The sequence below is a fragment of the Chrysochloris asiatica genome, unplaced genomic scaffold (genome assembly GCF_000296735.1).
Source record: "Chrysochloris asiatica unplaced genomic scaffold, ChrAsi1.0 scaffold00155, whole genome shotgun sequence".
Lineage (NCBI taxonomy): Eukaryota > Metazoa > Chordata > Mammalia > Afrosoricida > Chrysochloridae > Chrysochloris > Chrysochloris asiatica.
In genome coordinates this window covers 3,540,707-3,556,370 of record NW_006408673.1, presented here as the reverse complement: position 1 = coordinate 3,556,370, position 15,664 = coordinate 3,540,707, and positions in this window count along the sequence as shown.

The following is a 15,664-nucleotide window of genomic DNA, read 5'->3' as shown; positions in this document are numbered from 1 at the left end:
GTCTAGGTCTTCTGCTCTAAGAGTCATGCCAATTAATGTTCACATATTCCATTAGTCCATTGGACTAATTGATTCCAAACCTCTTCAGTTTTTATCCCTCTTCCTTCTTCCATACATGGAGAGACCATTAGCTAGCTGCACCTTAGATGATTGTTCATGAGTTTTCAAGATCTCATATGATACTCATCAAAGTGGGATGCAAAGCATTGTCTAAGTGGACTATGTTATGTTTGTTTCTTTTTAAGCTGTTTTGCTGATGAAATAGTTGCTTTGTATGTGTCTTTCTTCCCAACCCACACATTACTATTCTTGCCTTCTACTCTTGTACTGACTGTTTTTTCCTCAAAATAGTAGCTTAAGGTAAGTATTCGTTTAAGTGGCAAAATTGCTTGTGCTCTGGATAACTGTCCCAGATGGCCATTTTGTGATCATAATGGTCCTTTTCTGGACAGAGAAGAACTAAATGCTCCTTAAGGTTTCCCAGATACAGGAGTGACAGCCTCATCTTTCTCCTGCAGAGCAGCAGGTGGATTTGAACTTCTAAGCTTGTGTCTAATAGTCTAATACTCAAACTACTGTGCCTCCAGGGCTGGGAGAGGTTTCTGGGTTCAGTCTTTAGGTTTTGGTTCTTCATTCTTTTCTTCAGCAATATCATTGGGAAACGCCTCCGTTGATTTTAAGTTTGGCTAAATGTTGCATATGAGTTCTCCAGATATTAAGCCGTCTTTAATAGAAATAAAAACACCACTGTATTGCTGTTCTCACATATTCATGGTGGGAAAGAAATGTTTTTAAATATGTGCTTCCTTGGCCTGCTTTAATGAGAAAACTATAAGAAGAAATAAAATGATAAGCCTTATGTATTGTGTACTCATTGAGAGCATATAAAACATAAAACTCTTAGATTAAAGAATCCACCATTGATTGATGCAAGTCATGGAAATGTGTCAAATTTAACAGCTTTCAAGCACTGTTTTACAAACTGCACATATTTTCTTTCTTATGTAGAAATTTAAATTGGCAACAAATTGTATCTGTTTTAATCTCAGTAAGTTATATAAATAACTTTTTTAATATACAGAATCTCTCATTAACACATTAAGTGTTACAGCACATTTTCATCTTTAACTCCATAGATCATATATAGAACACAGAATGCACCTAGAATGCAAACTATAAAGCAGTTATTGAAGCTTAGCACATACTAGGAAAATAAGGAACATTCCTTTGTAGGTTGGAAGCAAAGCCTTCCAAGTGATAAGACAAAATACCACAAATATGCTAATAAATCTGCCAATAAATTTTCTTTCTAAATGTATTCAAAAGTGGAATAGTTACGCAATAGTGAGTAATGCATAAATATGCCAGTCTATTATGACTTGGATTAGATGCTCAATAAGTCTTTTTTTAATATTTCAAATAATATTTACCTAATAAAATAATTTTTAGTATGAAATAATTTACTCTTTCATTATTTGTTAGGCTGTTCCAAATAAGTCAGCAAGCACTTTTGTTTGTTTTGTTTTTTAACTTAATCTTCAAACTGACTGGCATTTGTCGTTGGAGCTTATTCTATAACTTAAATATTAAATTCTATTTAATTTTATGGTTAACAAAAAGAACCAAGTGACTTACTTTTTAAATTCTCAAAGCATTTTACATAATACGCACCCTGCAAATATATGTTGACTATACACCATTATTGCCTGGGTTAAACTTCTTTTCATTGTCCTTTAAAAATTGTCCTAGTGCTCTGTTAAAGTACTTTAAAATTGTAAAATACTTTAATAAGATTGGTTGGGAAACATGAATGTTTTAAATAGTTATTATTTTTTTTTTATCTAAAAGCAGTTTTGTTTTAGAGAGGGTTGAGGATGAAATATTCAATGCAAATGAGAAATAATTAGATATTGTTTCCAAGGTTAAAGAACTGAGGGGAAAAGAGATAAGGACTTCATCTGATTAGGAAAATGTTCCATGTCCCTATGAATCCAGAACTGTAATGCAAGTTTGGTTTTAACTTTTCATTTTTGTTCCTTTATTTTTCTCAACCCTGATAAAACGGGAAGTTGGAAGAGCAAAGATGAATCTAGGGCATAACTCTTAAATAACAGAGGATGCTAATAAAATACAACAATTCTCTCTTTAATTAACTCTAACAGGATGGATCTACGTATGAATTGGGCTGCTAGCCACAAGGTCAGTAGATCAAACCCACCAGCCTTTCTGAGGGAGAAAGATAAGGCTACTTGTTCCTATAAAGATTTACAGTATCGGAAACCAAATGAGGCAGTGCCACAGGGTGACTATGATTCGGAATCTACTTGATGGCAGTGGGTTTGGTCTGGTTTTGGAGTAGTTAGGGTATCCTTATTGGGTGGCACAAACACTTAAGAACTTAGCTACTAAACAAAATGTTTGCATACAGACAGTATTGCTCAAAAGAACGGCCTGGTGATATACTTATGAAAGATCTCAGCCGCAAAGACCCTATAGAACTCAGTGCTATTCTGTTTAAAATCTGTGATTGTTAGTTGCCATCATGTAGATTATAACTAATGGGGATCTCTTGTGTTCTGAGAAAAACTACCCCATAAGAATTTCATGGTCCTAATCATTTTGAAGCAGATTCCCAGACCCATCTCCTGACTTACCTCTGGGTGGGGTTGAATCCAACCTTCCAATTAGTGGTGGTGTGCTTACCTGTTTGCATCACAAAGGGACTCCTCTGTTTAAAATGTTGTTGTTAAGTGTCATTGAGTCAGCTTCAACTCATAGCAACAAATGTGTAGGGTTTCCAAGGAGTGACTGTTGAGTTTGAACTGCCAGCCTGCACTTCAAACTGAACTTGTGATTCAGTGCTTATCCTACAGCAGCATGCCACAGCTCCATGTTTAAAATAGACCCTCAGAAATATCTCTGTGCAGATGCCACCTGTAGTAGTTTCCCAAGGCTGCTGTAACAAAGTATCACAAATGAGAGATGAAATTCATTCTCTCACTATCTTGGAGGGTAAAACTCCCAAAATAAAATTTGGGCAAGATGGACCCTCACAAGAGCCTCTGAGGGAGAATCCATTCTATACCACCTCTCTCCTAGATTTTGATAGTTGTGGGAAATCCTTGACTTTCTTTGGTTTGCTCCAATCCCTGCGTTTGTGTTTGGGTGTTTCAAATCTCCCTCTATTTTCTCTTACGCAGTCATCAATCATTGGATTTAGGGCCTACTCTAAATCCAGGACACTCTCATTTGTTGTTGTTTGTTAAATGCTGTCGAGTTGTTTCTGACCCATAGTGACCCTGTATAGGGTTTCCAAGGAGTGGCTGGTAAACCTGGACCACTGACCTTGTAGTTCAAATGACTTTGCAGTCCAGCGCATTAACCCACAGCACTACACTAGTACTCTCATTTAGACAACCTTAATTTAAATGTCTGTGAGCACCCTATTTCCAAATAGGGTTTTATGTACAGGTATCTGGGCTTAGAACTGGGACATATAGTTTAGGGGATACAATTTAACCCACAACTTGTAAATCCAGCATTTCTTGCCCCAAACCTCTCTTCCTATTCCAAAGTCCTTGTCCACACTTTTGTATAGCATTTGCTGTTGTTAAGTGCTGTAAAGTCAGTTCTGACTTACAGTAACCATCTATAGTGTTTCCAAAGAGCAGATGGTTTTGAGTCACTGACCTTGTGGTTAACAGTCCAGTACTTATCCTACAGTGCCATACCAGCGCTCTGTGTATACCTGTTAGACATCTCTAATCCAATCTGAAATATCTGAAGTTAAACTCATGTCTTTGCTTAATTGCTTGATTTTCTTCTAGGGCTTTCTATCTCTCCCCTGATACATTTGTTATTGTTTCACTGTGATAACATTGCAGCTCATTCTCCTTTACCTGACCTTCCCCTTTCTATCTCTGTTACCTCTCCTCTACTTTATGTCCTTTTGGGTGGGCACTTGAAGTATTCTAATAGTCTTCATTGCCATCATCCTGACTCTAGTAAGAATAAATGTTGTGATTTGTTTGATGAAAAAATTAGACATATTATATATAATTAAGCTGTATGTTCATTGCAATTTGTAACCATTACCTTTTGGATAGTATGCTTTTAAATAACTTATCATCAATATAAATGGAACATACTTTTATTTCTTAACAAATTATTTTTGAAGTAGAAATCTTCAAGGGTGTTCAAAATTAAAATGATATGGGGAAAGATAATGCATCATGTATGAAAGATACAGTGACTAGAAAAGCCAGAGGTGGTATGTGGTACAGTAAATTATCTAATGTCTCTTCTAGCCATAGTCTGTAACTCCCAGCAAATAACGTTTTTGCCCTGCTGGGTCTGGGTAAGAAAAGGTGGAAGAAGATACTGATAGGATGACATGATTCAACTGTGGATTTAACAGAGTTAATTCTCTGTAAAAACAAGAAACTCTCTAGCATGGGTTGAAAATGAGCCATCTCTAAAGCAAGAGTGTGAAGTAGGGAATCTTACTGTAACCAAAGAAGAGCCAGTATGTTCTTTGGACCCTGAGATGCCTGTACATCTAACCTCCTCAAGGCAGGGACAGAAAGTTGTGACAGCAAAGATGTGGCAGAGAAACAGCAGTAGCAGAACACAAAACTAGAGCACAATGCAGACATCTCAACCCACAGAGCAAGTAAAGCTGAGTGACTGTGGCAGGTAGCTTGCATGTAGAGTGGGGAGCCTCCAGGAACTTAAGTGGGGGAGCTAGGTTTCCTGACCCATAGAGCCTTCAGGATGAGGCTTGTGGTGCAGTGGTGTGTTCAGTGGGCGTTCATCAGCAGCTGACTGGAATAACTTTGCCCTGAGCTTTTTCTGATCTGATATTGTAACCTGTTAATTTCCCTAATAAGCCCATAACTGTGGAGAGAAAAAAAAAAAAACAAAAAAACTTGTCTGTCAATTTTTCATACTGTGGTGACTACATTTGTTGGAAGAAATGATGAAAAGGTGATATATCATCAGCCAAAACCAAAAAGAAAACAACCAAGGCCAGGAGCAGACCATCAATTGCATACAAGTTAAAACTGAAGCTGAGCCAGTGTGTCCTTTGCACCCTGAGGTGTCTGCACATTTAACCTCCTCAATGCAGGGACAGAAAGTTGTGGCAGAGAAACTGCAATAGCAGAACACAAAACCAGAGCACAATGCAGACCACTAGACATCTCAACCCACAGAGCAAGCAAAGCTGAGAGACTGTGGGCAGGTAGCTTGCATGTAGAAAGGTGAATCCCCACTCTACATGCAATGAAAACATTTCACAAGAGTTAAAATATGACCTTGAACATATTTCATCTGAATTTAGAAATCATATCAACAACAAATTTGATGCTTTAGATCCTAATAGCCAAAGACCAGAAATGTTGTGTAATGACATCAAGAACATCATACAGAAAGAAAGCAAAAGGTTATTAAGAAGGAAAAGACCAAAAAAGATGTAAGGAGGGACTCTGAAACTTGCTCTCCAGCATAGAGATGCTAAAACAAATGGTAGAAATGAGGAGGTAAAAAAAGCTGAACAGAAAATTTCAAGGGGTAGGTCAAGAAAATAAAGTCAATTATTACCATGAAATGTACAAAGAACTGGAGTTAGAAACCAAAAGGAAGAACACACTCAGAATTTCTCAAGCTGAAAGATCTGAAGAAAAAAATTGAAGCCTCAACTTGCAATATTGAAGGGTTCTAAAGGCAATATTGAAGGGTTCTAAGGGCAATATAAGGAGCTCTGGTAGTGTTGTTGTTGTTGTTGTTGTTAAGTGCCGTGGAGTCGGTTCCGACTCATATCAACCCTGCACAGGGTTTCCGAGGCTGTAAATCTTTACGGGAGCAGAACGCCTCATCTTTCTCCCGCTGAACCGCTGGTAGTTTCAAACTGCTGACCTTGCGGTTCACAGCCGATTCATAACCACTACGCTACCAGCTATGGGTCAGAAATGACTAGATGGCACTTAACAACAACAACAACAAGAGCAATATATTGAATGATGAAGAAAGTACCAAAGGCAATGGAAGGAATACACAGAGTCACTGTCCCAAAAAGGAATGATTCAAACATTTCAAGAGGTAGCATATGATCAAAAGCCAATGGCACTGAAGGAAGAAGTCCACTGTTCATTGAAAACATTAGCAAAGAATAAGTCTTGCAGAATTGATGGAATACAAATTCAAGTCTTTCAACAAACTGATACAGCTCTGGAAGCACTCATTCATATATGCCAAGAAGTTCTGGAAGATAGCTACCTGTCCAACTGATTGGACACAGCAGAAGTCCCAACTAATTGGAAGAATCCATATTTTTGACATTCCAAAGAGATGTGACCTAACAGAATGTGGAAATCATTGGACAATATCATTTATATTACATTTCAAATAAAATATTACTTAATATATATCTTTTAATTGACTGCAAAGGTACTCTGACAAATAACTCCCAGAAGTTCAAGCTGGATTCAGACAAAGATGTGGAATGAGGGATACTATCATTGATGTCAGATGGATCTTGGCTGAAAGCAAAAAATTCCAGAAAGATGTTTACCTGTGCTTTATTAATATGCAAAGGCTGTTGTCTGTATGTATTATGACAAACTGTGGATAACATTATTACGAAGAATGAGTATTTTAGAATATTGTGTTCCTCAGGAACCTGTACATAGACTAAAACACAGTCATTTCAAAACAGAAAAAAAAGAAAGAAAAATGACACTTAATAGTTTAAAATCAGAAGAGGTGTATGCTGAGGTTGTTTTCTTTTCCATTGGTATTTAATCAGTATGCTGAGGAAATAATCCGAGAAGCTGGATTATATGAAGAAGAATGTTGCATCAGGATGGAGGAAGACTCATTAACACCTGTGATATGAAGATGATAAATCATTGCCTGCTGAATGTGAAGAGGACTTAAATCCTCACTGATTAAGATCAACGACCACACAATCTTCAGTATGGGTTGCACCTCATTCATTGTAAAGAAAAAAATCCTCACCACTGGACTAGTACATGATAAACAGAGAAAAGATTGGAATTATCAAAGATTTCATTTTGCTTAATCCACTATCAACACTGGAATCAGCAGTCAAGAAATCAAGTCTCATTGCATTAGTCAAATCTGTTTCACAATATCTCTTTAAAATGTTTAATAGCAAAGATTTCTATTTGAGGATTAAGGCGTACCTGACTCAAGTCATTGTATTTTTAGTAGCCTCATTTGCTTGTGAAAGTTGAAAAATGAATAAGGAAGACTGTAGAAGAATTGATGCATTTGAGTTATGGTGTTGGAGGAGACTATTCATAGTACCATGGACTTCCAGAACAACAAACAAATTTGAGTTGAAGAAGTGCAGCCAGAATGCTACTTACAATCCTGGAAGGTGAGATTTTGTTTCTCATACTTGGATCATATTATCTGGAGGTACCAGTTCCAGGAGGATGACATCATACTTGTAAAGTGGAGGGTCTTCAAAAAATAGGGAGACCCCCAAAGATCTGATTAACACAAGTGGCAGCAGCAATTGGCTCAAGTGCAACAAAGATTGAGAGGAGTGGGCAGTGCTTCTTTCTCTAGTTCCTAGGGTTACTATGAGTCAGAACCAACTTGACTGTACCTAAAAACAACAACAAGAATTTGTTTGATGTCTTGTGGAAGTTCTTCTACCTGGTATGCTTGGTATAATCTAATTGAGTCTACCAAGTGAATTTAAATTTTTAAAAATCTAGACTAAATTAAGTGTAAGATAGCACTCTTCTAATTCAGGATTATCTGACTTTAAAGAGCACTATTGGCAAGGAGCTCTGGTAGCGTAGTGGTTACGAATCGGGCTGCGAACCGCAAGGTCAGCAGTTCAAAACTACCAGCTGTTCCGTGGGAGAAAGATGAGGCTTTCTACTCCCGTAAAGATTTACAGCCTTGGAAACCCTATACAGGGTCGCTATGGGTCGGAACCGACTCGACGGCACTTAACAACAACAATTGGCAAGGAGCTCTGGTAGTGTAGTGGTTATGAATCGGGCTGCGAACCGCAAGGTCAGCAGTTCAAAACTACCAGCTGTTCCTTGGGAGAAAGATGAGGCTTTCTGCTCCCGTAAAGATTTACAGCCTTGGAAACCCTATACAGGGTCGCTATGAGTCAGAACCAACTCCATGGCCCATAACAACAACAACATTGGTAATATAAATAACCGATTTTATTTGTGCAAAAGTGTCATATTCACAAGTGGGATATGAGTAAAAAGAAATGAGAAAATGTTTTATAAATTTTAATTGAATTTATGGAAAAGAGAATAAAGTCAAATGATAAGCCGTGGATAAAAATATTTGCATAAAGGATGCAAAGATCAATAATGAAGAGAAATTGTTAAATTTCTATTGACTAATAAAAGAGTTTCTACATGATAGAGAGCTGAAGAAAAATATATCAGTGGTAACATGTACTAAAATACAGACTAGATTGACAAATTGGATTGAATATTGATTAGAGAAAAATATGTGATTGTTGGAATCAGTGCAGTTTCTGTTCCAAGATCTGAGTGAAAATTGAGGAATGACTAGCTGTATTTTAATCTTTTAATTTCAAACACTTTTCATAAAATGTAAGATGTAGACAGGTCAATAATTTATAGGACATATGTAATTAATGAAAAGGTCTCTGGTTTCATTTAAAGAAGTTTCAATAATCTGTCTTTTTACATATAGGAATATCTTATTCTCATCCATAATGAATATAAAGCCAGTTGACAGTCAAATGGCGCAGGATGGTAAAGCATTTTGCAAATATAAAATATTATGTAAGTGCCACAGAATCCATTACTTCATACTCAATCTTCAAGCAACAATTAATGAGCAACACAGTATTATGGAATAGCTTTGCTAATGGAAATTTAAATTCACCTCCCTATAGCTTTAGATTTCAGAACATTACATAATTGTCTAGAGTAAAATTTAATTTCAATCTATATATTATTTATGCTATCTTGTGTGTGTCCTTAAATGGATGCATATATAATATCTTGCACATAACCCTATGTTGTTGTTGTTGTTAAGCACCATCAGTTCCAACTCATAGTCACTCTGTACAGAGTTTCCAAGGCTGTAAATCTTTGCAGGAGCAGAAAGCCTCAGCTTTCTCCCATTGAGTGGCTGGTGGGCTTAAACTGCTGACCCTGTGGTTTGCAGTCTAGTGCTTATCCTAGAGAACATGGCCTTTTGTTGCTGTTGTTAAGTGTCGACAAGGTGGTTACGACCCATAGTGACCCTGTATAAGGTTTCCCAGGAGCAGCTAGTGAGCTTGAACCACTGACCTTGCAGTTCAAAGTAACTTTGCAGTCTAGTGCCTTAACCCACAGTACCACACCAGGACTCTTATGTTGTTTTTGTTGTTGTTGTTAAATGCCATTGAGTCAGTTAATATCCATAGTGACCCTGTATAGAGTTTCTGAGGAGCAGCTGGTGAGCTTGAGGCACCCACTTTTTGCTTCAAACTGATTTTGCAGTCCAGTGGATTAATCTGAAGTGCAATACCTGGACTCTGAAAACATGTGTGTGTGTGTGTGTATATATATTGTTGTTAAGTGCAATCAAGTCAATTCCGACCCATAGCAAACCTGTGTAGGGTTTCCAAGGAGCAACTGGTGAGCTTGAACCGCCCACCTTGCAGTTTAAACGACTTTGCAGTCTGACGCAATAACCCACAGCACCACACCAGGACTCCATATATATATATAAAATTTCTCATTTCCTACATGTAGTAATAATTTTCATTCCAGGAGTTATATATTGTCTCATGACCAAATATTTATTAAACACACTTAACTATGCTGTGCATTTTATATCATTTGCTACATAATAGGCCTTTTAGAAGCTAGCATTCTTAAGTGATTCTTTTATTTGAAGCATGAAGTTTTTAAAAAAATTTTAGGTCAGACTTTTTAGGGGAATGATCAAAGAACGAAAGCCTGGGTACATTCTATTTGTAGAGACAGGAGCCCTGGGAAGGATGCAGGACTGAGATTGTTGTAGCCCACAGAGAGGCAGGCAGCTGCTGGTATATCAACAGTAAACTGATTTTATTCACTGACTGCTTTAGAAGTGTTTGGACAAATTAGATTAGCCTCAAAAGCTACACCTGTTTTCAATCTTTGGTACTTTTAGGATACTGCTATTCTTAAGACAAAAGCATGGTAAACAGACATACAAAATACAGAGATATTTATCAATTTTCAAAACTGCCAAGTTTTGTACAGGCAAGTGAGGTAAAGGTGAATTCCAAGAATGAACATCTTGAGGCATGCTGCCCCTTGAGTGAACTGCACAGATTTCAAAAAGTGTGAGTCTCATCATTTATAAGAAAAAGTTGTGCTAATCAAGTCTAAAGAAAAAAAAAAAAATCTCTCCTACTGCATTTTGTATTTTTGATGTTAAGTAGATTTTCAGTCACCTCTAAAGACTGTAATTCTGTTGGCTTGGCTGCTAAATTGCATCTCAATTTATTAAATCTTTCATAGTATTTTTAGGTCACTCAGAAGTCTCCAGAAGAAAATCTGACACAAGAGCATTTTGTTCAAGAAAGCCCTCGACATTTCTGTAGCATCTGACCCAAGTACTTGTGGTATAGTTAATTTACTCATGTATCTGTCATTTGTTAATTCAAAAGGCATTTATGAATTTCTACAGTCTACTAGACATCATATATTAAAGTGAATACAATAGAGATTGTGAAAGGAGTTCAGAGTGGAGATAAGAAAACAATTAGAACATGATTTGAAAACTAGTAGGATAGATTTATGATCAGTGGGTGATCTCTAACAGTTTGAAAGGTGAAGTGGGTCAGGGCAAGCTACTCTGAATAACTGAGCTTCACTTTCCAAGAAGAAGACAGGAGAGAATATTCCAGGTAGACAGATGGGATAAAAATGCCAAGTTTCTGACAGAGACAAGATTATGGAGCACAAAACTTGTGCTTAGAATATAAGATAATGAAAGAGTAGTAGAAAATACAGCAAAAGAGGGAGGCAGATATAAGATCAGGAAGGAACTTGTATGTAATACTAATGAGTTTGAACTTTATCATTAAGGCATTAGAAATGTTAAAGAGTAGTTGTTGAAAGGATAAATGAATGGATTATATAAGTGATACCCATAACGCTTTAAGGCACATTCAAAGGTAAATATTTGGCAGCTTTGATGTTATTATATGTCTATGTTATATTTGTATATACATATGTGTATTTTTGGAGTCCTGGTGTGGCACTGTAGAATAAGCTCTCAACCACAAGGTCTGATTGAGCCACAAGATCATGGTTCAAATGTTCCAGTCCCTACTTGGAAACCCTATACAGTATTGCTATGAGTTGGAAGCAATTGGACAGTATTTAATAATACCATGCATATGCATAATCTATTTATTCATACATTTCATCAACAAGTAGCTACTGAATACCTAGTATGTAATAGGTCCAGGGCACAATGGTAATCATGCCCTTCAAATAACTAAATAATTATTTATGATTAAATAATTATACTATATCTTCTCAATAGTGACAGAGTAATGATCCCCACCCCCAATCTAAACTAAGCATAGCAATTTTTAAAGTCATACATATTTAAAGAAAGCCCAATAGGAATCTCTTTCTAATATAATTATACTCAGTTAGACACTGGAAAATTTATTTAGGAAGTGTCTTAGTTTCAGCTTTCGCTGTTATACGCTCAGAAGAATAAACAAAAAGTTCCAACCTCCCATGAAGAGCAATTTGTGATTCATTCTGCTCTCTTATCAAAAGTCCATTTTTTAAAGTATGAATTTTTAGGCATGCCTTTAAGTAAAATCTGATAAAATGGTGAACTGATCATTTAGATTCCTTAATTATTGTTGCCTAAGTGTGCTTATAATTGAAAGTCAGTATCTGATATGTTTTTCAAGATCGGTAGAGTTCTGACAGATGGGAAAGTTGAAAATCATAACCAGAAGCTAAATTAATTTGTTAGTTCCCATATTAAGCTGAAAATCTTCATCAGGATAGAGTTAGAGGTCATATAAGCTGATAGAAAATTATTCTTGAACTAATAAAAAGACTATTAATGAAATGTAATACACAAAGAAATTAAAAGACATGGAGAATAATTTCTTAAAAGTAACTATATGTCTGAGGTAATTATTATATATAGAAACAAAATATTTAGGATTATTCCATATCATAGAAAAAATTGGAGATACTTTCAATAGATCTAAACACAGATGAGTAAGAATTAGAGAGTGATTCAGTAGGAAGAAATACCAATATGAATTGATAAATATTTAATCATGAATAATGCATACATCACAGGTTATGAATTATGAACTGATGAGTCTGGACATGAATAGAAATAGAAGAGAAATGCGTTCATCCCAAGTAATATAGGAGGTGGCATTCACTATTTTATAACTCTAGGTGGTATTACTTGCTTTTACATCCTATTAATAAAAATGATGCCCAGCTCTGTTTTCAGTGAAGAATCCAAAAGATAAAGTGATGTTGATCCTGCTGCTATGATTTCTTTTGAGTTTGACATTGTAGCTCAGCATATTAAAAGGCAAGTGTCTTCATGATCTGCATCTTCAATGAGGTTCTTTCAAACTGTCAGCATATTTAAATAGAAAAAGACATATAGTATTAGCACCTTGATTTCTTAAATTTTAAGTCACAATTGCTCAGTGATTTACCCTTTGATAAATTCATGACCTCTTTCTACAGATAGCTGTTCCCTGTTTATGGTGCTTTAACTTAGACACACTAAGTTTTTCCTTTTTTCTCCTGAGCTTTTCTTTGTGTGTGTGTCTGGGAGGAAGAGTCATATTTCTTTGCTAATGCCCAATGCCTCTCTGCCTACCAGTTCCTTACTGCTCAAACTTCTCCATTTTCAAATGTAAAAGCCTCTCCTAGAGGTAGAGACAGCAGGTGGTGGTACTGAAGAAGGTCTGTTCATATTCAGAATGGGATGGATTTTGGAGTCCTTTTCTCTCTGTCTGAATATTTTGGAACTGTTTTCCATAGTTATGAAGGAATTTTGCTTCCTGGCCCCCACTCACTGACGTGTTCCCCCCACCATCCGTCTGTGAGCTTTGCTTTTTTTTGGTGATCGCTGAACTGAAACCAGTTGAGTGTCAGCACTTATCCCATATGTTCATTAGCAGTGAATCTGTAATTAATTTCTTATGGTTTGAAGTTAACGAGACAATGTGTATGTGGTGTTTATGGGTTTTTAAGTGTTTGTTTAATTATTTTTCTTAGTATTGCCTGCATTCTTAATGAAGGCACCTTGTTTTGTTTGACTATTTGCCAGTAGACTTTTTTTTTATGCATAAATCTACTATGAACATATGATGTACAAAATTTTCCACTTTTGAGCCACCTTGATGGTTTTTTAGGTAAAATATTCTACTGGCACTTCAGTAAAACTACTAAGGAGATTAGACCTGCTTGCATCTGTTTCTTTCCAGAAAATTAAAGCAAAAATAAAATATGAGAAGTTTGCAGTCTAGCCCTATTATGTTAGGTACAGTTTAGTAAAGATTTTATTTATTTATATTTTTAGTTGAAAAATAGATGATATGAAAGCAAATGAGAAATCTGAAAATTTAAAATAGTGCACATTTTATATGTGTTTGTGTTCATAGGCACTCTATATCAAACATATTAATATTTTCTATCTTTTCTAAAGTTATTATGCATTTGCTATATAATAAGAAAATAAAACCAGCAAACAAAAATAAAGCATTCAGAATATCAACAAAAGCACACATTATGGTATCTTTTCAGATGATATTAATACTTGGCATTCCTCCTATAAATTTTCAGCCATGAAGCAACTTATTCATATTTTTAGAAGTATGAATTTACCAATGTAATAAATACTTATTGAAAGCAAACTAATTTCAAATCAACATAAGAACATTAAAGATAAAGAAAATATGGAGTTTAGGCATAATGAATATTGGGGAATCAATGCTATTTGAGAGGTGTACAGGGTCAAGAACACACACCCTCTTGCTTCTATAAAACATATACATTTAAAAAAATATTTATGTTTAATATCTACACAGTGAAAAAAATACTTGTTCAATTCTCATCAGAAAAATACACAAATTAACAATTGTTAAATTTATAGATATTAAGGAAATCCATGAATGGCTATCCCATTTTAAATCTATTTGTATATTGATAAATCAAAATAGTCATGGCATCTGTATTAATCTTTCCTGATGATTTATAACAAAGGTTTAGGAATCAGAATGTCATAGGCTTAGATACTCATCATTCACTAGCTGTATGATTGAAGATAGGATATAACTTGTACTCTTCAGCCTCCATTTTTCAGTAGTTCCTGTTATATGAGTATTTAATGAAAATTTAAAGAAAAAAATGTTTCCAAGAATTTATCAGAATGTCTGGAAAAAAGAAAGAGACAAAATAGAAAGAAGAATCAACAAATCAGTATCACAGTATTAATTCATATTACTATTTTCGAAACAAATACTTCATACTTCATAATGTTCATAAAATTCTCTGTGTCTGGTTCTGAAAGAAGAAACTTCCCATTCTCATTGAAGGATCCAAGCAAAGAAAATGTGGGGGAGATGTGCAATCCCTCAATGGTTTTCTCAATCCCAGTCCTCACTTAATGGAGAAACAGATACAGCTCATCATATATCTTTTTGCCCATGCCAAGTGCATAATAATCTCAACTCTGAATTATGTAGAATATATATATAATCCCAGGGTCTGATCTTTAAAAAACTTCTCTGAGATACTATTCACATTTGGTGTTATAAACTACATCTAATCCAGAATGGCCAGGTAGCATATTATCACTGGATTAAATATGCAGATAAATTGGGATTTCTGTAGGGGTTTGGAACATTATCAGATTAATGGGGTTCCCAGCTGTGAGTAGAAGTCCTGAGTGGCACAAATAGTTAAGAACTCAGAGGCTAACAAAAAGGTTGGTAGTTAGAATCCATCCTATGGTGTCGTTGAAGAAAGTCTTGATAATCTACTTCAAAAACATTAACCAATAAAAAAATCTCTGGAGCATTCATGAGATTGCCATGAGTCAGAATTACATGGACAGAAACTAGTTTGCTGTGATTTGTTTATTTTGTTAAGTTTTTTTTGTTGTTAATTCACCTCTTTTGAAGAAGAAGATGAAAAGTCTACCACTGTCTTACGCTCAAAAGCAACACATAAGAGTTATTTGGGCTCAAGGAGTTTGGTAGAGACATTTGTTTCCTCTTCTCAGACACACACAATTACAAAATTCCCTAACCTCCAATGCTGGGAATCTGGTACCTTGTGACTAAGTTCTGGTCCTTAGCTATGGGCTGATGCTTGTCCTTAAAATGACTGAAAGGTCCTTCAGTCTTCTTCCTTTTAAGGATGTTTCTGCATCCTTGGGAAGTTTTTGTTTTGAATATACAAATATGAAATAGAGAAGAGACTTCTGACCTACAACAGTCTTTTTGTGAGGTAAAAATAAAAATTTATTACACCAATGTGTTATACCACTGAAATGTCAGAGTTTACATATGTGTTGTTTCAATATATCGTGGCTTATATAGGAAGAGTGTTGAAGTAACAGTTTAAGAGTCATGGTGAAT